This window comes from Aethalodelphis obliquidens, unplaced genomic scaffold, assembly GCF_003676395.1.
Source record: "Aethalodelphis obliquidens isolate GAN/ISIS:26980383/991018 unplaced genomic scaffold, ASM367639v1 scaffold11, whole genome shotgun sequence".
In the NCBI taxonomy this organism is placed as follows: Eukaryota; Metazoa; Chordata; class Mammalia; order Artiodactyla; family Delphinidae; genus Aethalodelphis; species Aethalodelphis obliquidens.
In genome coordinates this window covers 42,518,844-42,544,288 of record NW_020837955.1, presented here as the reverse complement: position 1 = coordinate 42,544,288, position 25,445 = coordinate 42,518,844, and the positions used below count along the sequence as shown (strand labels likewise).

General features: G+C 50.2%; 1 protein-coding gene across 1 annotated transcript in view; it reads right to left on the bottom strand.

Moving 5' to 3' along the window:
- The window catches only part of MGMT (O-6-methylguanine-DNA methyltransferase), a 283,077-nt gene extending 273,329 nt beyond the window's left edge, over positions 1-9,748 (bottom strand). Inside the window, exon 1 of the mRNA XM_027112962.1 lies at positions 9,686-9,748. The gene's annotated coding sequence lies outside the window, so the exon portion shown is untranslated. The remainder of the gene's footprint in view (positions 1-9,685) is intronic.
- Positions 9,749-25,445: the final 15,697 nt, after the last annotated feature.

Here is a 25,445-nt window from a genome sequence, read left to right as displayed (position 1 = left end):
GGCTGCAACAGGAGAAGGGTTCAGAGACAGCTTGGGAGCAGAGAGCGTCTATGTTTGGGCTGAATCAGAGAAGGATCCCTAGGTGAGAGTAGGGGGTGCTCTGGGGCCTCTGAGAGCGAAGAGCTGATGCACAGCTATCTAGAGAAGGTGCCGGAACAAATGTGGAAGCCGTGGGGCTGAAAGTGGCGTCAACATGAGCCTCACAGGCTCATTTCATTCGGGACCTGCGTAGGAAAGAGGGGTCACCTTGGAGCACCTCTAGACCCCTGCCTGCAACAGGAGGAGGAAGGGGCACGCTCCTGTTTGTGTCTGCCTGAGTGCTGAGCTCACAGCGCCCTTGCGGGTGGGGTAGGCACTCCTCAGGGACAGAGCAGGGAGACTATGTGGGGCGCACGAGGCAAAAGCAACCGAGGTCGCTGAGGCTGGGGCCAGGCAGCTCCTCCATCAGCTGTGGAGGGATATGAGATGGGAAAGTTCTCACCGTCTAAACCCAGAGCCCACATGGACTTTGTTCTGCACCCCAAGAGGCAGCCTCGAACCCGAGAGCTGAACAGAGCCGGCCTGGCCCCGTGCAGAGACGGTACGCGCGCGGTCTCCAACAGGTGACCCTCCAGACAAGGTGAGCTCCGGGTGGCCTGGAGGCAGTGGCCCGCCGTCCTGAGTCCTGCTGACCAAGCGCAGGGCAGTAGTGAGCACCGGACCATCACAACAGAGCAGGCACCCGCACAGCCATGACACGGATTTCCAATAAGTAGTGGGGAGTTGCCACGTGAATGCCAGGGCATGACTGAAGCACATGAAATAGCTGCTTCCAAGTCTGAAACCATTGGAAACACTTATTTCTGGACAATACAAAAGAGTATCTAACTAACCTTTCCCAGAATCCATCTTGCCTGGATCGTCATGATAGCGGCAAAGAGCGAAAGCACCTCAGGCCCAATGAGGGTTTCCGAGCAAGAAACCTCAACATACAGAAGAGAACATCACTGAGGACATCAGAACCATAACCTCTGGAGGCTTTTCTGGCCTGACAAACAGTCCAGAGAATGCTACAAGGACAGCAACGGGGAACTCAGTCCAGAGGGAAATAACAGAGTCTCTGGGAAATGTTCTCATTATACTCACGGCAAAAATAAACAAATTAAAAAAAAAATCTAAGAGAAAGTCTTTAAAGCCCATACTTTATTAGGGAAAAAAAGAAAAAGAAAACTAGTGATTCTGACTCAGGGCCCAAGTCCATCCAGCCAGTGGTGGGGCGACAGCGAGGATGTCATCCCCGACCCAGGACTGAGCGTGTCTGGGGGGAACCAACCACCCGGCTTGCCTGGACCCACCCCCCCAGTGTCAGCCCTGAAAGTCCTGCGTCCCAGTAAACTGCTGGTCACCCAGGACAGACAGAACGCACTGCTCTCTGGGAGCCTGTCCTCCTGGAGGGAGAAGGCGACCACAACGGTGGTCGATCGTGGCCAAGAGGGTGTTGAATTTTAGGAATATTTACTTAATGTTAGAACCGGCATTTTGGTTCTAAGTAACGGCTCCTGCAACAAATTTCGAAAGCCACTTGCCTGGCGCGGCCTCCCTCTGGTGACCCGCCCCGCGGGCTGGCCTCCTCCCCACCAGCACCTGCGCCCAGGGCGGCCTGCAGACTGATAGTCCCATGTCGGTACGGGCCCGGCAGTCAGCAAGCGGCCGCCTCGACTGGCCATGCATCTGACTCGACAGCTGAATCTGATGATAACACAGTGGTGACAGAAACAGATTCTTCTGCACAATAGAGAAGAGCACACATGGGCTTTTCGTGGGATAGCTGGCTAAATTCACCAACTTCTGGAAATACATCATTTCTGTGCCTCGCCCTTTATTCTAGGAACTTCCACTGGAGTGTGAAAAGCCTCACAGGGAAGGGTCGCCGCCCACTCCTGGGACGCCCGCTCGGGACCACACGTTCTCCTCCAGTTCCCTGCGCCCCCAGCACCGTCCCTGCTGTCATGGTGAAGCCAGGCAACAAGCACGGCACATGGACACTTCGGGGCGAGTCGGGCAGTGGGCACTGTCCCCCGCCCCCCTCGCACTCGCCCACCGGGACCACTGGGGACCATCGGGGACCACCAGGGCCTCCCTCCCCAGCCGCCGCCTCTTGTCCCTCAAGGCAGGCGCGCCACTGCTCGGCCAGCCCAGCGTTTCGAGGTGTGCATCTGAGAAGCAGCACACGCTTTATCGGTAACAGGCGTTGTGATGTGCCTGTACACCCAAAACTTGACAGTTTTCCCGTAAAGATCCTGAGACTACCTGCAGGAAGGCGCAGGTAACCCCGCGGGGCGCGGGCTGGGGGTGCGGAGTCCTGTTCCTGAGCCTTGCGCCTCCCGCTGCCACTCCTGCCCAAATGAAGCGGCACAACAAGCCAGTCTCCCCGCTTCGGAACCCAAATGCCAGGCCCGGCTGAGAGGGATGACTCCCGCTCAAGCCAGCGTCTCCCCACAAGCCCTCCCGGAGGACTGCTTTTACGGGAATTAAAAGCCCACAGACCAGGGCTTCCCTGGTGGCGCAGTGGTTGAGAGTCCGCCTGCCGATGCAGGGGACACGGCCCGCAGTCCCACGTGACAGCACCTCCCCAGGTGTGACTGCTCACGCCAGGCTGCCTGCTGCCACCTCCCCCTCCTGCCCCTCCTCCTTCCTCCCCCTCCTCCTTCCTCCCCCTCGCCCAGCCCCGTGCAGGTCAGCCCAGGCAGCGTGCACCGGAAGCGCTGCCGGCCCGCCGTCCTGCACCCACCGAGCGCCCAAGCGCAGCACTCGAGGTTTGCAGGCTTCCTGTCTGGACCCTCACACATCCCAATGTGCCACCGGAGCCGCTGACAGGTCCCCAGCCGCATCCTGGCGTCCACACTCCCGCTGCTCAGGCCCCCTGGGGAAGCCTTACCACCTCCGCACAGGTGCTCCGCCCAGCCCTCCCACCGCGACAGGAGCAGGTGGCAGGGACCCGGCGAGGGCTGTGCCTCGGGTCCTAAAACAGAGCCCAGCACGCGGACGCCCCTCCTCCGGTATCCGCACCACCAACCTGCCGCCCCCGGCGAGGCACGGGGCGTCCCTGGCCGCCTGCACGAAGGACCACCACACACGGGACAGCCTCGCCGGCACCGTGCCCCTTGCACTCGGCCCTCCCCTGGGGCAGGCTGCACACCAGGAGGGGGCGGGGCCCCTTCAGCCAGGGACAGGCTTGGGTGCGCTGCTTTTCCCGCAATGCAGAGGACCATGCTCGCCCACACTGGTGTCAGAAAGCATAACCGAAAATACAGGTAATGCATTTCTTTACGCCACTTCTCGTCCCCAAAGGACTTCTGACAGTGTCCCTGCTTCCCCACCAAAGGTGGCACGCATGGTGCGTGGGGAAAGCCGGCGCTAGTGACAAATAAACCCGGGCTGAAAACTCCTACCCCAGTGGTTTGTGCAGGTCGCTCACTCCCAGGCAGCCTCCTCACATGCAAACAAAGACCCTGAGTGTCCCCCTCAGCAGGCGACCTCGAGAATTCCCTAGGACAGACTGGGTAAAGCCTCCAGCAAGGCCTTCAATAAATGTTAGTATCAGCAGTATCATCACTGCATTGACCAGAACCTCCTGGAATGTAACTCTACCAGGCTGAACCTGAGTGATATGAAGGTAAAGAGACCCCGAAATAAGGCCCATTTCCACATACACACAAAAATTATTTCAGATCTTCTAATTCTGACAAAGCTCACCTACTGGACCACATTACCCCTCACTACTGCGACTCCCTCTCACACAGGAAAACACTGTCATATGCTGGTGTCGCTGCTGGTTCCTGGCCACCGCCATAGTGTCGGGTCCTCCAGGAAGTTCTTTCAATTTAACCGACGATTAAGGTCAGGCCTCCCAGAGACAAGTGACTCGGGACTGGGAACACATAGGTGCTAAGCCTACGTGCCCGCTCTAGGCCCACCCAGCACAAGCTGGCCATCAGCATGGCACACCTGGACACAGAACTCTGCCACCCGAGCGGGAAGCTCCTTGAGACCAGCCACTTCAGTGGCTCCCAAATCATCCACTGTAAAAAACTAGAAACAGGCAGCTGGGCAGGGCACCTCCTTAGAGTCAAAAGGCATTTCAGAGACCTGGCAAGTCAGCCCTAGGCTTCGTGATGCTCCAGGCGAAACGAAGGTCTGCGCCACATGGAATCAGTCACGGGAGGTGGAGCCCAACTGAGACCCCGTCCCTAGCCTTGCCTCCACCAGAAACAGTTTTGTGACTGAGTTAACAAATGTCAACTATTATTATTATTATTCAGGGCTCACCATGGGGGGGCCCGGGTCGATTCCCCAAATGGGATTCTCTCCCAGTAGCTCACAATAGCCCTGTGAACAGCAATGCCGTTTTCCTGATTTTTGGAGAAACGAAGGCTCGGTAAAGGTTAAGGGACTTCACTTGAGATCACAGATAGTAATTAAGGAGCCAGGTCCAAACTGAGTCCGTCTTGTTCCCAGAGGCTGGAACCTTAACCCTGCGTATACCACCCCAAATGAGGGCGTGGATAGTGTTAAATCTGTAAAACTAGGGTGCTGATTGGATGGGGTGGGGTACAGGGACAAGGATGCTGGCTGGATGAGGGGAAAACAAGGATGCTAACTGGACTGAATAGAAACAAGGATACTGACTGTACTGGAGGGAAAACAAGGATCCTGGTCAGTTCCTCACCCTTTTTCCAGTTAGTCTCACCCTTCTATGAGCCTATGGTTCCAAATTAAAATTTCTATCTAGGCAGTGCTTCATACTTCACAAAATAGTCATCTATTACCTTCTGTGCTTACGCTTACCCAGGTAGAGTAAGTGTGATCACTGCCATCCCACAGCTGAGGAGGCAGCTAGGGGTCTACAGCTGCCCAAACCACCCAGCTAGTAAACGGCATCCCCAGAATCCCTCCCACAACGGGCACCTCATAAATAAAAACTCAGTTCAGCTTCCCCAAAATGTATTTGGTTGCATATATGAGAGTTAACCCTTACCTGACACCGTGAAAATGCTTCTACCCAGACAGAGAAAAAGCAAGACCAGCCATTCAAAGGGAAAGATGGGCGTGAAATATAATATGGCTGTCCATGCTTAACGTTTGTTTGTAAAACTGACGCCAAAGTTTTGGTAACATCTGCACATTCTGTCATAACCACAAGACCGAAAACTATAACGCGGGGATAACATGTCGGGTTTGCAGCTCGAAGAGATTCACGTGTCTCTGAGGAGTTACAAAACCATACACAGATCCATAAGCACAGGCGCCTTAGAACAACACCACCGGCTGAGGACGGACCCACGTGGGAGGGGAACTCGGAGCCTGTGTGGATTGGAGAGCTCTCCTCAGGCAACCCTAAGCCTGCCCTGGAGATGCTCAAACATTAGGGTCCCCTGGAGCGCTTGCAAAGACACAGGTCCCCGGGTTCTGACCCAGTAGGTCTGGCAAGTGGCGCTATAATCTTCCTTTTAACCAGCACACTCAGTAATTCTGACACCAGCAGGGTTCCGACCACCTTCTGAGAAACTGTTCTGCTATAGCTCGCGAGTATCCCACTTCAAGGAGAGCAACGGGGCCCGCGTTTCAGTGGTGGCTCTTACTTATAACACTGACAAGTGGGCCAGATCTGAAGGGGACACCCTCGGCCCCTACTTTTAGTCCTTTTTTGGGGGGTAAAAACAAATGAGAAATACCTACCAGTTATTTATTAAAGTTCAACATTAAAATGTCCCATCCCATATTTTGCCCTGAGATTCAATTCACTCTCTCCATCCATCCAGAAACCTCTGAACATCCAGGGCTGGAATTGCCCAATCTGTCAATAAAGTGAGAGTGTTCTAAACTATCATCCACATGACTCAATTTGTCAGTAAAAACTGCCACCAGCGCTGTGCTTGCAGAAAAATGTCCATAAATGCATTACTGCAACTGGCAGATCGATGTCTATAATAAAAACAAATAGATTTGACAAGTGCCGGCTTTTACGAGTCCCGCCATTGGTGGACCGCACATTCAGTCTCACCCGCAGACTTCTGGGAATGGGCAACAGACCTCGGGTTAGATACTCTGCTGACTTCACAAGTGTTACAGGTAGGAAATTATTCTAACGAGAAAATTTTCCAAGGAAGAGGGTGAACGTACTAGGCATTTATAGCTCTCACAATTCCTTTCACAGTTACACACATACACACATGACAACAAGTTGAACAACCCCAAGAAAATGTTTCTGTAGAATTTTTAACTGGTTTTTATCACAGCTGCATCACAGGCCAAATGAGTTGACTCCAGGTTGGGGGAGGGGGAGGGTACAAGGGGACACGAGGCCTGGAGACCCCCACTCCTCTGCTAAGCCCCCAGTCTAACTGAAAACAACCTGTGGTATCAGAAACAAGTGTCAGCATTTAGCATGTGGCCAAGGATGTCACTGCCGTGTCAGTGGCCCCCGGGGCAGCCTATTTATTTAGTTGTTTAGCTGGAGCAGACATCAGGAGGATGGCAGCCACAGACTAGCTTAACTGCCAGGGATTTCGAGCACTTTGGCAAGACACTGTCTGTGACCAATTTACACGTAAGCCACGTCTGCCAAAACCACTTTGATTCCTTCAAAGTTTACAAAAGGTCACAAAAATGATTTATTCCTCTTCTTAGGCAATTCATTTTAACAGTGATATAAAGGAGTAGGTCATTCACTGTACCCCATATACTTTTTTTTTTAATAAATTTATTTATTTATTTTTGGCTGTGTCGGGTCTTTGTTGCGGTGCACGGGTTTTCTCACTGTCACGGCTTCTCTTGTTGCGGAGCACAGGCTCCAGGCGCGCAGGCTTCAGTAGCTGTGGCTCGCGGGCTCTAGAGCTCAGGCTCAGTAGTTGTGGCGCACGGGCTTAGTTGCTCCGCAGCATGTGGGATCTTCCCGGGCCAGGGCTCAAACACGTGTCCCTTGCATTGGCAGGCAGATTCTTAACCACTGCGACACCAGGGAAGCCACCATATATTCTTTACATGGTTTCCCCAAGCCCTGCGGCCCTCCTCGATAAGCTCTTTATTACTGTTAATTTTTTAAAGAAAATTTAAAAGAAAACTAGACTATTTCTTCCCACTGACCAGCAGATAATGCAGCAGTTACCCAAATGCCACAGAACACACATCTCGCAGTATTTTGCCTCTAACAGTGGATGTCCAACTTTCATCTACCTATGCCCAAGAAAGGCCTCCAGAGCTAACGGGATGGGAAAACTGATGTCAGCCAAGCAGAGACAAGCCATCCTGCACAGTCAAACCTCCCTCCCCCTCCCAGATAAACCACACACACTTTCAAACCAAGAATGGGCAATGGATTGGTTCATTTATAAAAAGGCCACTCTCACCCAATGGTATTATATTATAGTTTATACGTCTCTGATGTTTAAATCTTCAGGTTTCCTTTAAATAATATTCTGTGATAAGACCCCAACCTCTTTCAGAAACTACCCAGGAAACAGAGGGTCTGGGAGGACTGTGACAGGAGCCAAAGGAGCTCAGGGCCTTTCAGGGACCAGGAGCCTCAGAGAGGACACAGGATGTCAAAAACCTCAAGGAAAGTGGGTCTAGAAGAGGAACTTCACCCTGGGGCCATGAAGGGAGGTGGGGTCAGAGCCAAGTGTGAAAACAAACCTGGCAATAATGTTAACAGATGACTATGGGAAAAGAGAATTCAGAAAGCACTGTTCTGCTTCCTTCTTTTCCTACCAAGGAGAATATACTACAAAACTGAAAAGGGCATTGATGCCCAAAAAGGGGGAGTTGAAATACAAGAGTCTTGGTTTGAATCACTGGCTTCTAAATGTCTGTCCTCTGCAAAATAAGAATAAAGGCAATTTAGCAAGTTTATTTTATTAAAAAATAAGAAGAAGAGTAAACTGTTTGGGGTTCCTGAGAAAGCAAGAGAAGAGGCCTGGAGGAGAAAGTCCACAGGAACGCCAGGGAAGTCGCGTTCCTCCTCAGGCCCTCCTTCCGCCTCCTTCCCTGAAGGAAGGATGGATGGTCCCTGAGTGAGACATCTGTAAGGGAAACCGTGGAAGAGCAGGTCTGAGTGGAAGATAAGGCCCAGGTGAGGCTCGACTGATAATCCAAGCAAGACCAAACAGAGGAAAAGAGGTTTAAGAACCGCTGCAGCTGAACACGAGCAAGATGTTAACCACCGTGTCCACACCTGGGGCTTTATTTCTTTAAACCTTGCTCTCCAACAGTGAGGCCTTTTTAAAGCAGCATCTAATGACATTAGTCAAATCTACTTTGTATAATACAGATTTATTTTAATGAAAAGAATATTCACCTAGAAAAGTACCTTAGTGTAGTTCTGCCCTTGAGGCCTGGTTCACCCAGCCCCAGACTGTAACAGACACCACTCTCCCACTCAAATCCTAACTCAAAACAAGAACCCAAGCAGAAATGAAACGCCTGCCAGCGCAAGGCCAGCCCTCCTTTGCAACTTGCAGGCTCTGGACCTGAGCAAGGGCGCACCTGGCGTGAACTGTCTCATGGGACAAGGTCCGAGTTAACTCGATATTAACCACCAGCTGGGGGTGGGGGATGGAATGGAAAGGGCGGCCCTGACATCATTTTCTTAAAGTTGTTTACCCCCATGGCGGGCTAAGCTTCCTTGTGTCCTTTTCACCTGAGTGTTTTCTCCACCGGGGACTCATGAAAGCAACACCACCCCCCACCCCATCAGGTCTCGGGATGGGGAGATGTAGAGGAGGGCCTGGCTTAGCTACTTTAAGGGCTCACAGTTAACTGGCCAGTCTAATCCTTAGCTTTTCGTGTTCTACAGCTTCGTGTTCTGCTGCTAACAGCTGCGGTGACCCCTATCCGGACAAATCAGTCCCCCCCTGCTTGATGACCATCCACTCGACCAAGCAAAGTCTGTGCTCACATATACAAAATGTGCTTCCAGAACAAGGGCAGCTACTGAGTTGAGGCACAGAGAACAAACACCATTCTGAGATTCAGGAAACGATGAGCCCAGGGAGTGAAGAATACCGTTTAGAACTGCTCTACAGCGCTATCACCGACTTGGGAATTACGGCGCCCAGGGTAAGCGGCTCTCACACTCCCCTTGTTTACGTGTTGCTGTTTACGAAGGCGATTAGGGCGTAATGTATACCAACATCTGATGAGGACGCCAGAACGCGGCCCTCCTCTCACCCTGTCTCAAGCATGAGGCCATGGGGGGCTCTGCACAAGGGGTCTGCTAAGGGCCTGCTGCTAGGCAGGCCCGGACTACGGGCTTCTGGAAGCTTCCTGGAAACAGAAGGCAGAGGACCGGCCCCCTTGGCGCTGGTCAGCAGTGCAGGGCAGGAGGGCGTCGAAGGTGTTGACCAACTAGAGGTTCGGCGGAAGCGGCCACAACTCCCAGGCCAGGCCAGGCCACTGTCATCCAACTTGGCCGAGGAACCCCCAGGCTGGGAGAAGGCTGGCTACACCTGGTCATACCTGGTCACACTTGGGACCCACAAGGGTCAGCTGGGGGGATGGTCAGAGCGGGCCCCACCACGATGGCAAGGTGGGGTAGGGAGCGCTCAGAAGACCACTGGGGGCTGGACTGCCCCAAGGGCTCCAGACGCTTGCTCTCCCCAGGGAGAGCCCCGAACTTTGCCGGGAGAAAGGCAACCCAGACACTCACCGCGCTGCCCAAACCGCCGACCGAGAGGAGCTGCAAGCGCAGGGACGCGCAGAGCTGAGTAAGCGCGTGAAGCCCGGGCAAGTCCGTGGCGCGGGGGCGGGGCCGAGGTTTGTGGGCGGGGCCTGACGTACGGCTCCCGGGGCCCACACGCACCGGGACGTGGCGGAAGCGCGGCCGGGAGGCGCAGAGGCGGGGCCGAGCCGAGGTTCGGGGGCGGGGCCCAGAGTGGGAAGGGACCTGGATGTGAGGGCCGCGGGGCCAGACGCGCGGGGGCGGGGCCTAGGCTAGTGGGGCGGGGCCGAGGATGGGCACCACCTCCCCGCCGGCGCACGCTCGCCCAGGTCGGAGCATGCCCAGTGCGGCGGCGCCGGGGTCCACCGCGCTCTGCGCAGGTTCGCTGGACGTGTAGCGCTGCCTGGCGCGTCTTTTGCAGGACCCCGGCCCGGCCCGGCCCGGCCCGGCCTGGCCCTCTCCGGCCTCGGCGCCAGGGCCCTGCGCTCCTTTGCAAGCCCTTCCTACCCGCACGAGCTGGGCCGCGCCCTTCCCGCCCCCTCTGTTTACCAACTGTCAGCACCGTAGCACTTGGCTAGCGCCCTCTGCCCCGTAGCAGGGCAGGTGTGGAGGCGAGGGCGGGTCTGGAGGCTCGGCGTCTGGTGCACCCAGTAACCTAGTTGCTGGTTCCCGCCTGCTACTCTCCCTGCGGCCGCTTCCGGAGGGCAGAGACCACGCAGAGCTCAGCAGGACAACATCTGGACTCTATACACAGTAAAGGGTCTTGGGGTTAGCCTCTAGTGTTTGTGACGGGTCTGTCGCCATCCATGGCCTCTCAAATGCTGCCTGATCACCAAGACCTAGACTCGCCCAGTCTCAGTGGCTGTTCAGTGAGCACACGTGTGCCTGGCACTGCTTGGTGTTGTGTGGACATTATTATGGGTTGAATTATGTCCCACAAAAGAGATACGCTGATATCCTAGCCCCGCAGTACTCTGAATGTGACCTTATTTGGAGATAGGGTCTTTTTACAGAGGCAACCGGTTAAAATAAGATCATTAGGGTGGGCTCCTAATCCAGTATGACTCATCTCCTTACAAGCAGAAGGCCACGAGAAGACAGAGACCACGGGGAGAACTCCATGTGCCGATGGAGAATGGAAGTGATCCTTCTGCAAGCGAAGGAACACCTGGGGCCACCAGAAGCTGGAAAAGAGGCGTGGGACACATTCTTCCCCAGAGCCTCCACATGGAGCATATAGCCCTGTGGGCACGCTGATGTCAGACTTCCGGCCTCCAGAACTGTGAACTCCAATACACGTCTGTTGTTTCAAGCCACCAGTTGTGGTACTTCCCACAGCAGCTCTAGGAAACGATACGCATTCTATCCAACCTGATTGACTAAGGACCCCGGCGGGTGGAATCATCCCTTGAACTTTCAGGGCGGTCACACACCCACTGGCAATCCCAGGCCCACGTGTTCTGAGCCACCATGCTATGGGCCTCCTAGGTTCCATTGTCTTAATGGGAGCAGAATCTTTGCCTTCCCAGGATGTACGACTCCTCTATTGGGATCTGGCCAAAATTCATACATCGGCACTTGGGACTTGCCTTTCCCAACACATCAACGTCGTCAATGAAAGTTCACTCAGAAGACCTCAGCAGTGTTTGCTTTGTGAAGAGCCCTGGTCACTTTACGTGGGCCACATTGTGGATCCTCCCAAGGCCCCCAGCCCCCAGGCCACACCTCGGCTGAGACGTGTTTGAACGGCTGCTCATGGAAAAGAACTAGGCCCTGGGTACAGTGTGGTGATCAAATTAATGCACTTTTTCTCCAGTGAGCCTGGACACAGCCTCAGAATCCTCCTCAACACTGCTCCAGCCATAAGCATTTAAATTAAGGTGCATGGCAGGCGAAGTGAAGCACCTTTGCTGTTTGTTCTGGTCTTTTCTATTAGCTCACTGTGAAACTTTAGGAAGTTTATTCAACTTCTCTAATCCTCAAAAATCATCATCTATGAAGGATCTTTATAGTAATCTACTCTATGTAGGGCATGTACATGTAGGTAGTAAACATTAAATGACAAGAACACACCTGTCCTCTTATAACCTGTTACTACCAGGACCCAATCAGAACTGGGATCCCAACAGAACTGGAAAGAGAAAATAACGCAAACATTGAATCGAGATGCTTACTGATACCCTGACAAGTGTACTGTGATGTAGTTTTACAATTAATACCTAAATCCTACTTTTCCTTTTATCTGACTAGTATTTTAATGTGAATTCCTAAGTTATTGTTAGCATCTCTGATTCCCACCCTAGGAAAGAAAGACCATCTTGGTGACTGGTTAGGTGGATTATGTGGCGTTGGGAAAGATGGGTGAGAGAGAGGGGAGAGTGCAGCACCCAGGGGAGACGCACGCACCTGACTCTGCTGAACAGGACTCCCTGGGGAGATGCACGCACCTGGCTCTGCTGAACAGGACTCCCTGCTGGGGAGGCTGAGAGATGCTGCAGCTGCCTTCACAGGGGCTCCAGGGAGAGGAGCCAAGTGGGGAACTTGGGGCCACAAGGGGGACAGAGGAAAGGCCACCGCCCCTGCCCAGCCAAAGACTAAGACTCCAGCGTGTTTTATCTCGAACTCCCCCGTGAGCAGAGCTAAAGTCTGCATTCCCTGCACTTGCTGGGAAGTTCTTTCCTTCTTGATGATAATTTTCAAAAATCAAAACATTTTCTCAAAAGCTATGCCCTATGCCTCATTCCCTCGTCCCATCGCACCTGATCCTCAGCTGCATGCACTTCCTGTTGGTTAAGCAACACAAGGATGGCTCCCAATCAGGGGGCTATCCTGGTGTGTAAAGAACACGGGGTCAGGAGACATGGGATGCGGTCTCACTGTGCAGTCCACCTGACCTCTCTTTGTAGGCTGACAGCATTGCACTAGATGGATGAAGTTCCTTTGGGGTTTTCCATCCTCAGATTAATAAATCATACCCACTCTCCTCCCGACACAGGTTCCCATGAATGACTTTTTACAAAAGAGGTGGAAAACCCCCCAGGAGCCTATGCTCAACGTCTCTCTGATTTCTTCACGGGCCTCCCCGAATGTCCTTTAAGATAAGCCAGATTTCTTGTGGGTACTGGGAACTGTGTTCATTTGCATCATTTCTTTAAACATACAAATGGATACATTTCAGGTTAAACAAATGAACACGACATGTGATTGCTTCCAATGATTTGCAACCCAAGAAAGTTGTTTAATAAGCCTCTCTTTCCAAGCTACTTTTGTGACATTAGAGACCGTTTACAACAAAGCTGTCTTCAATAGTCAAACTTAATCCTTACTATCCTGCCTTTGGGAAAAGAAGGGATTGTATAACGATCACATAAAACCTTGTGTGGTTTGAAAGCCCCAAACTCCGGACAAAAGTGTGAGTCTTGTAACAAAAGAAAGACTACAGAGCTTGCCACTTTAAGGGTTTTACATAGGGTTTTCTTTTAGGGTAGCATCTCCAGTGGAGAGCTTCGCCTGTTAACACAATTGATTTTCTCAGCCCCAGCGTTCCTGTAAAGGTTGGAGCCAAGAGCTGGCCAGAGTCAGCGCCCTGGACCTGGGTGGCGCAGCCTGCATGCGAGGATAGGGGCGCAGAGCATCCTGGTGGAGGGAAGAGGGGACCCTCAGGACCCGGGGTGGGCTCTGGTTGTCTCTGATTACACTCTGCTCTGCACTAGTGCCCAGTCTAGCTGGAGCCATTGTGATGTGGCTGCAGTGCAGGGAGGTCTTCTAAGAGTGGGTGAGAGAAGCTGAGGGCGGCGGGGTGGGACCTTTGGGCTCCACCCTCGTGTGGGGCGTCGGGTGTGTGGGGGTGGGGAAGGCAGGGTGCTGCAGCCTCACCTGGAAGGTTGTGCATGCTTAGCTCTTGCATTCCTACAAAGAGGCGGGAAGCCCTTCCGCCCAGGAACCCCGGGTGCTTCTGTTGACACCTGGCACCCTTCAGGCTCACCTTGGGTCAGGGAGGGCTCTCCCAGAGGCAGTCTGAAGACCTTCATTCAAGACCCTTCCTGAGACCTAGTTCAGCTGGGGTGCTTGCTACAGGGCTGGAGACGCTGTGTCTAATGGGACTTGTTGCAGCCCCCAGGGCACTCACAGTTGAGTGGTGTACACAGACAAGGAAACGGGGTTTGCAGTCTGGAACGGTGGCTGGGGCAGTCAGGGGGTGCACAGCAAGGCCCCTCCCTGCAGCAGGGTCGCCTGTGTGCCTGGCCCTGGGCTGTGGGTGTCCCCACGCGGAGCAGCCTTGTTGAACAGCCAGGGTACCTGCTGCTGCTGTAAGGAAAGGTCTGAAAGGGAGTGAATGGCAGGGTGTTCATTGCCCACCCGCCCCGCGCCCCGCGCCCCGCAGGGAAAGGACCACTGATTTTTGTGGAATTTGGATTCAGTTGTCCAGTAATTGTTGCACAAAGACCATCCCGAGTCTTATATACCCTCTTCCTTCCCAAATGTGGCACCTTTGGATGATTAAATATCCAGGAAGTGGACGTAGTATATACAAATGAGTGAATACAAGTCAGCCCTGCCGACGTATATGTATTTGGAAAGGTTGCTTAGAGAACTACTTCTGCAAATGGAAACACTTTGGGGGGGAGTTTTCCCACCCCACGTTGGGCCATCTGAGCGTGGGTCACTCAGGGCCCGGGATTCTGTTAGATGTCGGCCCTTTTGAAACTGGCTCCTTCACTCATTACAAAGTGTTTTTGATCCATTTTCGGGAAGGGCTTTGTTTGTAACACATTGTTGGCAGTTTGGGCAGAATCTTTTAAGTGGTGTGAAGTGCTGGCGAGTGTGCACCTGGGCCACCAGGAGGAAGCGGGTCTCCCCCCACCTCTGTCCTTCTGGGATGAGCCAGACGTGCCTGGGTTTTTGTGACTTGGAAATTAAAGCAAGAGACGTGGGGATTTTGAGACTGAGATTGTGATTTGTCCTCATTCACGTCTGCCTGGGAAACTACAAATGAGAATTCAGATAGGAAAAACAGCCATACCAAGTGTTCTGTCTCAGCCTCCAAAATACTAATCTGAAGAAGGAAGGCTGGTGTATTCCCTCTGAGGGGAACTTCTTCAACTTAGCCCCCGTGCGCTGAGCTATTGATTTAAAGTAACACGAGGCAAAAATGGGAAGTGTCTTAACCACGTGAGTGGCAAAATTCGTGTGGTAAGGAGGGTGCAGGAGGCTGTCTGTCCCATTGTCCCTTTTTCTTTAGCATGAGATGACCGAGCTTAATCTGCAGAATCGGGAATGACAGAGAGTGAGGTCCTGACAGTGGTCCCTCCATCTGTCTCACCAGCAGCCACTGGACATGAAGCCCTCCTTGGTCCAAGAGGGTGCTGGACAGGAATAGACAGGGTTCTCATTCCTGGTGCTGGAGGGAGGAAAGTTGTGAAGCTGGAGCGGGTCACTCCCCAGGGAGAGGCCTTTGCCAGTTGTCCGGGCTCTTTCTGATGCAAATGGGGAAGCCAAGTCCAAAAGGCTTTTATTAGGAGGTCAGCCAGTCCAGCTCAGAGAATTGGAGGAAGGAGGGCTCCAGGACAGCAGAGACGAGGCCAGCTCTCCTCTCTTCTTCAGCTCCAGGCATGACCCACGTCTCTACCCATGACTCAGCATTACATCCTTTCAGCTCTGCTTCCCCAGAGATGAAACAAATTCTCTCTCCCAGCTTCCCCTGGGAAAAAATATCCCAGGGAAGAGCTCTGATTGGCCCAACACAGGTAATTATGACAAACTCTGGACCACTCACGGTGGCTGGGGGAATGTGGTAACATCCCAGGGGGTACATGCACCTGTGTGGTCAGGAGAACAGATGTGATAAGGGCAGGATTGCCATGAGGTAGGGAGCCACCAAGCTTGTACCCTGCCTGTTCACAGGGATGGGCCACCCACTGTGTGCCGGGCCCCGGGGCCCTGCACGTCATGCTTACATGCTGTCTCTTCAGTCTTCACAGCTGTTCATCACTAGCTATGCCTGTGGGTCAGAGGGGGAGGAGTGGGGGAGGGGCAGGGCTTCCTGCAGCCCCATCGCCTCCTTGGCAGTAGAGGTGGCCTCAGCCACTAAGTAAGTGCCCAGAGGGATGGGACTGTGTGCAGTGGTGCCTTCTACAAAGTCTGTGGACAAGGGGACCTGTTTCACGAGGCTGTACAGGGGAGACCACTTGGTACCAGCCCAGGATGCTCTCCTAGAGTTGGACGCCCCCCACCCCACAAGGCCAAGCAAAGCACTGCAAATTGTGCCTCAGTTATTTGTCTTAGGGATTAATCTTCATTAGCACTTTATTGGATTCATTAAATTACTCAAGCCCTAGCAAGATAGGACTCATAGAAATGAATAGAACAATAATAACAGCTGAATATTATTGATGGCTTAAGTAGCACTCCCTGGGCTGGGTACTTGATGTTCATCACCTTTTTGAATTCTCACAATAACCATATAAGGTGGATAATATCATTATCACAGTCTTGTAAATGAGGAAACAGAGTGGTTGAGTAGTTTGCCAAGGTCACACAGCAATGAGTGTTAGAATTGTTTACACCCTGGTTTACTGTGTCTTTGACTTGCAGAAGCAGTACAAGAATGAGAATTGCATTCACCGAGCTTCATTGGGGGGGGCATTTCTGGCTTTCTCCTTCAAGCTCTACTGTCTCCATTGTATGTGGCAAATCTCCCATCAGGCATCCTGCTGGACCACTCAGGTTCTTGCCTGGGTAGATGTTCAGTTATCTCCTGCTGGGGCACCAAGCACGGATCCTGGGGCTCTGGCGCCATTGTGGCCATCTTTGCGAGGAAGGGGTCCTATTGAGATAAAGAGAAATGGCCCAGACCACACCGTTGAACCCCTGGATCCAGCCAGATCTGAAGGTAGACACCCTTGGACTTCTCATTTCTGTGTGGCAATGAATTCTTTTGTTTGAATAAACAAGTTTGAGTTGCATTTCTGTCATTTGTAACCAAGAGGCTTGAGCATTACGAGGGTCCCGCAGATACTGTGCTACCTATTCTTACATGTGTTATCCTTTTAAGAATTCATCAATTTGTGAGACGAGTATCATTACATCCATTTTATAGTGAGGAAAGTGAGGCTTAAAGAGGTCAAGTTACTTGTCCAAAACCACTCAGCTATGAAATGGCAGAGCCAGGGCTTGCCCCGACTAATTGATCCCCAAGGATCAATATTCCTAAGGATATTCCCAATTCCTAGGAATACAGGATGGGGGCGGGGCGAGGAGAAAAAAGGAAAGAGGAGAGAGAGAGGAGGGAGGGAGGGAGGAAGGGGGAGAGTGAAAGAGACAGAGGAAAGACTCTGTTAGCATTTTTGAATTGAGGAATTTAAAATCTTTTTGTGGCAAGTCATGATGGTGTATTTCTAGGGCTTTGGAATTTTATCCTGCTATTTGTTCTTCAAATAAAAGAATCAGAGTTGCTGACTTAGTTTAAACCAACTCCAAAGACTGCAGAGTTGACTGCTGATTAAAAACTTGTCTTTCTTGGTCTGAGAAAGGAACAGCAGATATGACTTCCCTGAATAGGCTCCATCTTACAGATTTGATTTTTATTTGTAGCACTTGAGAATGTCGATGATTGGAAGCATGCAACTTGATTATTAACGAGCCAGAAATAGTAACTGAGTGTTCACTTTGGCATCTACCCATGCTTGTATGATAAAAATAAATTTGGAAGAAGTCTAAATATGAGATTTGGGAATCATGAGTCTTGCAGTTGTTTTGTCGCCCCATCCTAGGGAGTCCGTGGGCTAATTCCGAAGTATAATGGGCTCCTAGATTAATGGAATCTCCAGATGATAGGAATGTGAAAGGCCACTTTGGATTCAATGAGCTTTGCCATTTGTGAATTGAGCCTGAATCTTTCAAGAAGTAAACAAATTCCAGCCATTTTATTTCTGCTCTCTTTCAGAGACGTGCAATCATTTTTAATGGATACACCTCTACTACATTGCATTTTTCAGATCCTCATTGTTTCATTTTCTTTCGGTTCTGCTATCTAAAACTTTCCTCCCAGCTCATCTTTCCTGATTATCTGTTCCTTCATACATATTCTACAGCCCAAGCCCCCTGCGTGCTGAGCATCGGGGAGGGCTGAGGACAGGGGTGGCGTGGTGCTCAGGAAGGCAGGAGCCAGGCTCTTCTAACCTTGTTAGCCACAAAAGGATTTTCAGCTTCGCATCGACTTAGAAATGCCGCTATCAGAATTGGGTTCCAGCCTGCATCTTGCATCAGCGGAGATGGGTACTGTGATTGCTGTGTTGAAATGTGTGCTCAAATGCATTGGGGTTTTATCCTATTTTTCAAAGTTCCAAATAGATAATGTCAGAACATTTCTGAAATGGGATACTAACATCGAGATATACGGCACCAATCAGCAAGCATCAGGCCAGCAGAGCAGAGGAGGAGCGTCTAGGAGACTCCTGGAGAATTTCCATTTCCATTCCCTGTGTCAACAGCTTGGCAACTTACCTTCTAGATTGCTTTATGGCTTCGGGAGGAATTCTCCGCCGGCCCCTGTGTTATACTCAACTCAGTGTTCAAACGCCAAGGAATTAGATATGCTGTCATTTACAACACTGTTTATGAAAGTATCTCTTTTGCATTGTTTGAAAATCCAAAAGGAGTCAAACTTTGACAGTTTAAGACAATGGCAGGAGGGTCCTGGTGACTCCGGAGTGCAGCCTCGGCTGTTTGAGGCTCTTTTGTTGAAAATGCAGTTTCTTTTGGAGGATTTCTTCCCGCCTGGGATGCTTCGCTGGAAACTTTTGCCTTTTTGAAAGGATTTCTCCCCTATGAGGCAGCTGACAAAGGTCATACTACAAATATGTTGCTGGGATGGTAACATTTTGATTAGATACGCAAAAATCTTCTAGCCTTCCCTAGGATGTCATAGGCTAACATTTTTCATTGTTTTAAGAAAATCATGTAAGTTGATACTATTCTGCAATAGGAACTTGAATTTTGCGGCTTATTTTCTTTGCTGTAGTGTGCCAACACCGTGGGCATCGTTGCAGGGAATAAATGACTCTTCCCCAAGAAACCAGAGGCCTAAAGAAGCCCCTGGAGGGGGCAGGGACATCCATAAGAGTTGGAATGGATTTCATAGTATGGTATTCAACTTAGTATAATACGTAGAATTCAGAAATAATCCAATCCTCCAAACGAAAACACCTCCACTACCAATCAAAGGAAGGTTGATTTAATACCAGAACCAAGTAGATATGTTTAATATGGACCAAAATATATTTATTAAATTATCTATTTTCCTCATTAGCTACCTGAAAAATTAGAAACCTATTTCTCTCTCTCTCTCAAATTTGAAAAATTACCTCCTTAAAGACGACTACCAGAAAGCATTTATCAAAAGGCCAATTCTGGTTCTGAAGCTTATCACTAAAAGGTCCATGTGTGCGCTTATGTCGTTCTACCTCAAAGATGATCAGTAACAGAAAATACTTCAAAAATGGTACCAGTAAGTGGACATCATGAATTGTTCTCTGATACTGCTGTGAAAAGCAAAGCACAGATGCTCAGCATTAGAAGACCGAGTGAGAAACTGTAAAGGATTTTCACAGATGACATCATGGTGCACAGAAGAAAAAGAGGGCACTTGGAGGGAGTTCCCTCCCTCCCCACCCAGGGTCAATGGTTACACCCATGTTTTCACGCTGTCCCTGAATTCTTTGTCCAGTGATTCTAACTGATGAACTGCAGTTTCCTTTGAGCCCAGTTCTGCCAACAGAGGCTTCCACTGGTGTTTGTTAAGGAGCCAAAAATAACCTTTAAATAATTAAATTCCTTAGTTTGTTTTGGTGGCATGAGAAGACGAAAGTGGCAGCATCATTTCCCGGGATGTGCTCCAGCGAGGAATCTGGAGACCCGGGCATTCATCCTAGTTCCTGTGTTTCCTGGCTCTGCTGCCTTCTCCAAGTTCCTTACCTGCACAAAGCCTCAGTCTTACTGTCTGTAAAATGGAGATAATAATACCTCACTCACTGAAGGTTTGCCACTGAATGTGATAGTGTGAGTGGAAGTGCTACCACAATATCCCCCTCACCGCGCCAGGGCCTTCAGTTACTGGCTTCCCTGGGGAAGGATGACACAGTTATAGCTGTTCAAAATGCTTTCATGGGGCTTCCCTGGTGGCGCAGAGGTTAAGAATCCACCTGCCAATGCAGGGGACACAGGTTCAAGCCCTGGTCTGGGAAGATCCCACATGCCGCGGAACAACTAAGCCCGTGCGCCACAACTACTGAAGCCCGCGTACCTAGAACCCATGCCCCGCAACAAGAGAAGCCACCGCAATGAGAAACACGCACACCTGAAGGAAGCATGGCCCCTGCTCTCTGCAAGTAGAGAAAGCCCACGCACAACAACGAAGATCTGATGCAGCCAAAAAATTAATAAATAAAATTAATAAATTAAAAAAAATGTTTTCATATCAATCATCGATTTTTCTCATAAGAACTTCAAGAGCCAGTTTTCTCCTCTGTCCTGACTCCAGGCCTGGTTATCCAGTGCTCTCTTTTGCATCTCACCAAAACTGCCCTTCCTCTGGAGTGCCAGGTCTTTGTGAAGTGTCACCAGAAGCCTCCCCACCCCATGCTGCACGGGCCTTGGCATGTGATGCAAGCTTCTCTTTGCAGACATCGAATTGCAATGTGATTATTTCTGCAACTAGACATAAATTTGTTGGGATCAGGACTTGTCTTTTTGATATTTGGGTCTCGCTAGCCTAGGCACATACCAGGTGGCAATAAATAGTAAGAATTAATTAATTGATTACATAAACGAACAAATAGATGGATAATAGTCATTTTTATTTTTAGACAAAATTGAAAATACAAACTCGAATAGAAATCCACTTCTGTTCTGATACCAGCTGTGGTTTCTTTCTGAATAAATATAAGAAGGAGTACTAAGGCTGTCCTTTTCTCCAGCCCTACCACCAGGGCCTTCATCTAAATCTGGACCACCTCATACCTGGATGACTACAGGAGGCTCTACCTGGTCTCTGCCACCAGTTTTCCTTTCACAGCCCTGGTACGTGTGCGCAAGGTCAATCTGATGGAACCTCAGTGCCGCCAAGATTCCAGGCCCTGCCCAGCCTTGCCTTAGACTTCCTTGGCATCCACAGAGGACTCAGGGCTCCAGCCAAACCCCAAAGCAAGACAACTCATTGTCATGATGGTGTGTCTCCCTCCCCACTCCCACCCAGGCTGTGTCTTCTGAAAGTGCAAGGCTGTGACTTGTTCACCCACGTGTCCTCGGCACCTAGAATAGTGCCTGATTCCTAAGGGGCTTAATAAACATCTGATGGGCAAACAAACAAATGAACCCCATGAGCCCATAATTCTACTGAAGAACAGAGAACTAGACTCCATGGGTTGAGAGGGTCTCAGAAGGTTTCCTGATGGAGACAGGACTCAAAATGGAGCAAAGAGGGAACTGGGCTGGGATCGGGGAGGCATGGAGAGGGGAAAATCCATCCCGAATGGAAGTGGAGACGGGGGCGAGGGGTGTAGGCAGGGATCAGGGGGTCAAGCAAGCGCTGGGCGCGATGCAGTGGTTGGGGTGGGGGTGGGCTGGGGAGCCAGCGGAGGCTCTTGAGACGGAGGAGGAGGTGGGGGGTAAGTCTAGGGTTTCTTGCTTATATCCCACGTAGGACGGGACTGGCTCTCCGAAACCCAGGGGGCAGGGACAGCAGCCAGTTCATTCCAATGAGCAAGGGCAGCCTTCCGGGGAAAGACCTCAAAGAATAGCTAGTGTTTTACTTATCTATTTATTTATTTTTACCTTTTTATTTTTGGCCGCGTTGGGTCTTCCCTGCTGCGTGCGGGCTTTCTCTAGTTGTGGCGAGCGGGGGCTACTCTTCGTTGCGGTGCATGTGCTTCTCACTGCAGTGGCTTCTCTTGTTGCAGAGCACGGGCTCTAAGCACATGGGCTTCAGTAGTTGCAGCACACAGGCTCAGTAGTTGTGGCTCGCGGGCTCTAGAGCGCAGGCTCAGTAGTTGTGGCGCACAGGCTTAGTTGCTCCGCGGCATGTGGGATCTTCCCAGACCAGGGCTTGAACCCGTGTCCCCTTAATTGGCAGGCGGATTCTTAACCACTGAGCCACCAGGGAAGTCCCACAGCTAGTGTTTTAAAAACATGTTTTTCTTATCAAATCTGTGGGGAAAATATGTATACAATAGCTGTAGTAATACAGTGATTATTGGCCCTAATTTATTCTCATGTTAAAAAATTTTATTATGAAATCAACTCTCCATCTGAAAATGACAGCTCGATCATGCAATGGGGGGATTTTTTTATTGGAACTGGTCTCTGCTATCACTCCACTGCCCATAACGCCAATACAGATTAAAGCTGCCATTTGAGAGAGGAATCCTTAGGAAGACCTCTCTAAGCCGCTGACAGTGTCACAGAAACAGGCTCTCCACCTCTGCATCCTATGTTTTGACTTCATCTATTTCTTTTCAAGCTTATTAATATGAAGACTGCAGCTCTTTCTGAATGCAGAATCAGAAACCACTGCTTTCACAAAAGTCCGTGGGCAATCTTTCCCAACCATAAAATCATTTCCACTCTCCAACCATCAAGTTTTCACATGGATCTTGTAGATGTGCAAAAACTCAAGGCAAATCTATTAAAAAAAAAGATGTCAGGCTGAAAATAAGGAAAATCAGAATGGGAGAAGAGAACACAAGCTGTCAGCGCCCCCCTGGCCTTCACAGCAGCACTGTTTTTATGATGAAACTACACTGCTCCCCATAAACTCTAAATCATTCTCACCTTCCCAGGAGTCTGTAAGCCAGACAATTGTTAAGGGGAACAACTCATAATATTACTGCAAAATTTCACAGTTGAAAGTCAAATAGCACTGATTTTGCTCTGCCAGCCTGACACCACCTTGACCATGACGATGAAAGTCCCTGGGCAGTGAGCGTGTAGAGCTCGGACAGTGACGGTGGCACAAGCAACTCTTCAGTTTAAAACATGTCAGAATGTGGTCACTGAGGACGTGCCTCTTTTTCTCAATCAAAATTCGAACATTAGGATAACGGGGAAATTAATGCCAACCACCACAACAACACAAGACCCCCACCAGTTACAATGACGCTGTGTGTGTGTGTAAAATTGGCTCATGAGACTTTAGGGCTGAGAAATCCCGAGATGTGCAGTCAGCAGCCTGGAGACCCCAGAGAGCCCATGGTGTGTAGTTCCGGCCTGAGTCTGAGTCCGAAGGCAGAAGACCAATAGCCCAGCTGGAAGACGGTCAGGCAGAGACAGGAATTCTCTCTTCCTCAGCCTTTTGTCCTATTCAGACCTTCCACAGTTTGGACGAGTCCCACCCTCGATGGGGAGGACCATCTGCTTTACTCAATCTAGTGACTCAAATGCTAATCTCATCCAGTAACACCTTCACACACACCCCCAGAATAATATTTAACCAAACATCTGGGAGCCCTGCGGCCCAGTCAAGTGGAAATATAATATTAACCATCACACGCTGGTATTTAACCAAATGTGTTGGCTTTGTTAACTCACTCCTCCATCACCAGTCACTCAGACCACATAACCTGAGCCCCTGTATGGAAACTCAGTTCTTGGGCTATTTCTTAGAGAGGTCCCCGTGGGTAATACAGATGCCACAAGTGTAGTCACTGACACTCCCCGAACAGTGTAGGAAGGCACGCGTTTTCTTGCAGCCTCATGGTCTTACGTTAAAAGCCACTGTTCAGTATTGCAATGTGTGGAGTATTAACCTCTTAAGAAATGCTTGCTGTGCTTCTTATTATTTCAGAGCGAGAGCCTGCATCTCTTGACCAGCACTCTTGTCCTCTTCTCCCACGTCCTTCTGTTCTTCCTTCTTCTCTTTCTTCTACAAACGGAGCACCCACTGTGGGCAGGTGATGGTGAAAGCAGACCTGAGAGGAGCAAGGAACAAGAAGACCCTCCCTGGTTCATTTTCTGGATCCATCGTCCATTCCTTCGCCATTCGTTTTGGAAAAGTCATCTGCCATCTGTCTGGCAAAAAGCTGATGGCAGATCTGAAACGTGAAGGTGGCACGAGAAAGTGACGTTTAGGATTATTTGGACACAAGAGTTGGAATAACGAGGGAGTGGGGTAAAGGAAGAAAGACAGGTGAGGTGTGCAAAGTCCATTGGCTGAGGAGGAAGTTGGGGGTGCAAGGGACAGTTACCTAGGTCCCAGTGTGGAAGCAACCTAAGGAAAGACAGTGACCAGCAGTAAGTGAGACCAGCTTAGAACAGTAGGATGGAAACATCACTGCGTCCCACAAATACGTGAGACCCCACGGCCTGCTACACCATGGGATGCTCTGAGCCAGACAGACCACCACTGTACCACAGACCTGGGAACTGGGCCAAAGGGGCATCACTGGTCCCTCCTCTGTCTCTATTAATGGTCTCTCATCTTGTCCCCAATTCTTCTTAAACAAACTCTCTTTCTTTCTGTTTTTAATTTTAAAAATTTTGGTAAAATATACATAACATAAATTTACCATTTTAACCATGTTGAAGTGTCCAGTTCGGTGGTGTTAGTGTACATTATTGTGCACCTGCCTCTGCCTTCCATCTTCAGAACTCTTTCCATCTTGCAAAACAAAAACTCTGTTCCAATTTAACAAAAACTCCCCATCCACCCTCCCCCAGCCCCTCAACCACCATTCTGCTTTCTGTCTCTATGAATTTCACTAACTTAAGTACAGGTTTCCCCCGCTATCTGAAAGCAGAGCCTTCCTATAAAACCTGTCAGAAACCAAAATGATGTTAAGCGAAGAAGCAATGACCTTAGGACACATTTTGCTAAGGGATGCACAGAATAAATGGAGGTAAAGCACAGATGCTCACAGACACAGTCCAAAGCTCTGGCACCTTGATGTTGAGATGCTGAGTGTGGTCCCCAGGAAGGAGCTTGGTGGGGCCCCCCTCTCCCTGCCTGAGGTGAACTGCCTTTACAACAGCTGCTGCAAAAATAAATGGTGAATTCTCTTTCCACTTTTCACCTTTTTTCGTAACAGTGAAAATTTTCTTTGGAATTCTTTAGGTAAGCAAAAGTAGGTACTGGTGCAGGTCTTTCATAAAGGCAAACTGGCATAATGTGAACTTTCGAAAAGCGGGTATCTCGTTTGAGTAGAAACATACGATGTTTGTCCTCTTGTAATTGACATTTCACTTAGAGTAATGTCCTCGAGGTTCATCCGTGTTGTAGCCTGTGTCAGAAGTTCCTTCCTGTTTAAGGCTGAATAATATCCCATTGGATGCATTTGCCACAGTTTGTTTTTTCATTCGTCTGCTGACAGACATTGGGTTGTTTCCACTTTTTGGCTATTGTGAATAGTACTGCTGTGAACTTGGGTGTAGAAATCTCTCTTTGAGTCACTGCTTTTAGTCCTACTGGGTGCATACTCAGAAGTGGAATTGCTTCATCTTATGGTAATTCTATTTTTAATTTTTTGAGCAACCGCCATACTATTTTCCATAGCGGCTGCACCATTTTACATTCATACCAACAGTGCATATGTGTTCCAACTTCTCCACACCCTCACCAACGCTTGTTATTTCTCTTTTATTTTTAATGATGAACATCCTATTGTGTGTTGTCCCCAGCTCTAGATGTCACGTGCCCCAGGATTCAGGCCTTCTTCTTCTGTGTCTATACTCTTTCCCTGGTTGGTCCTGTCCAGTC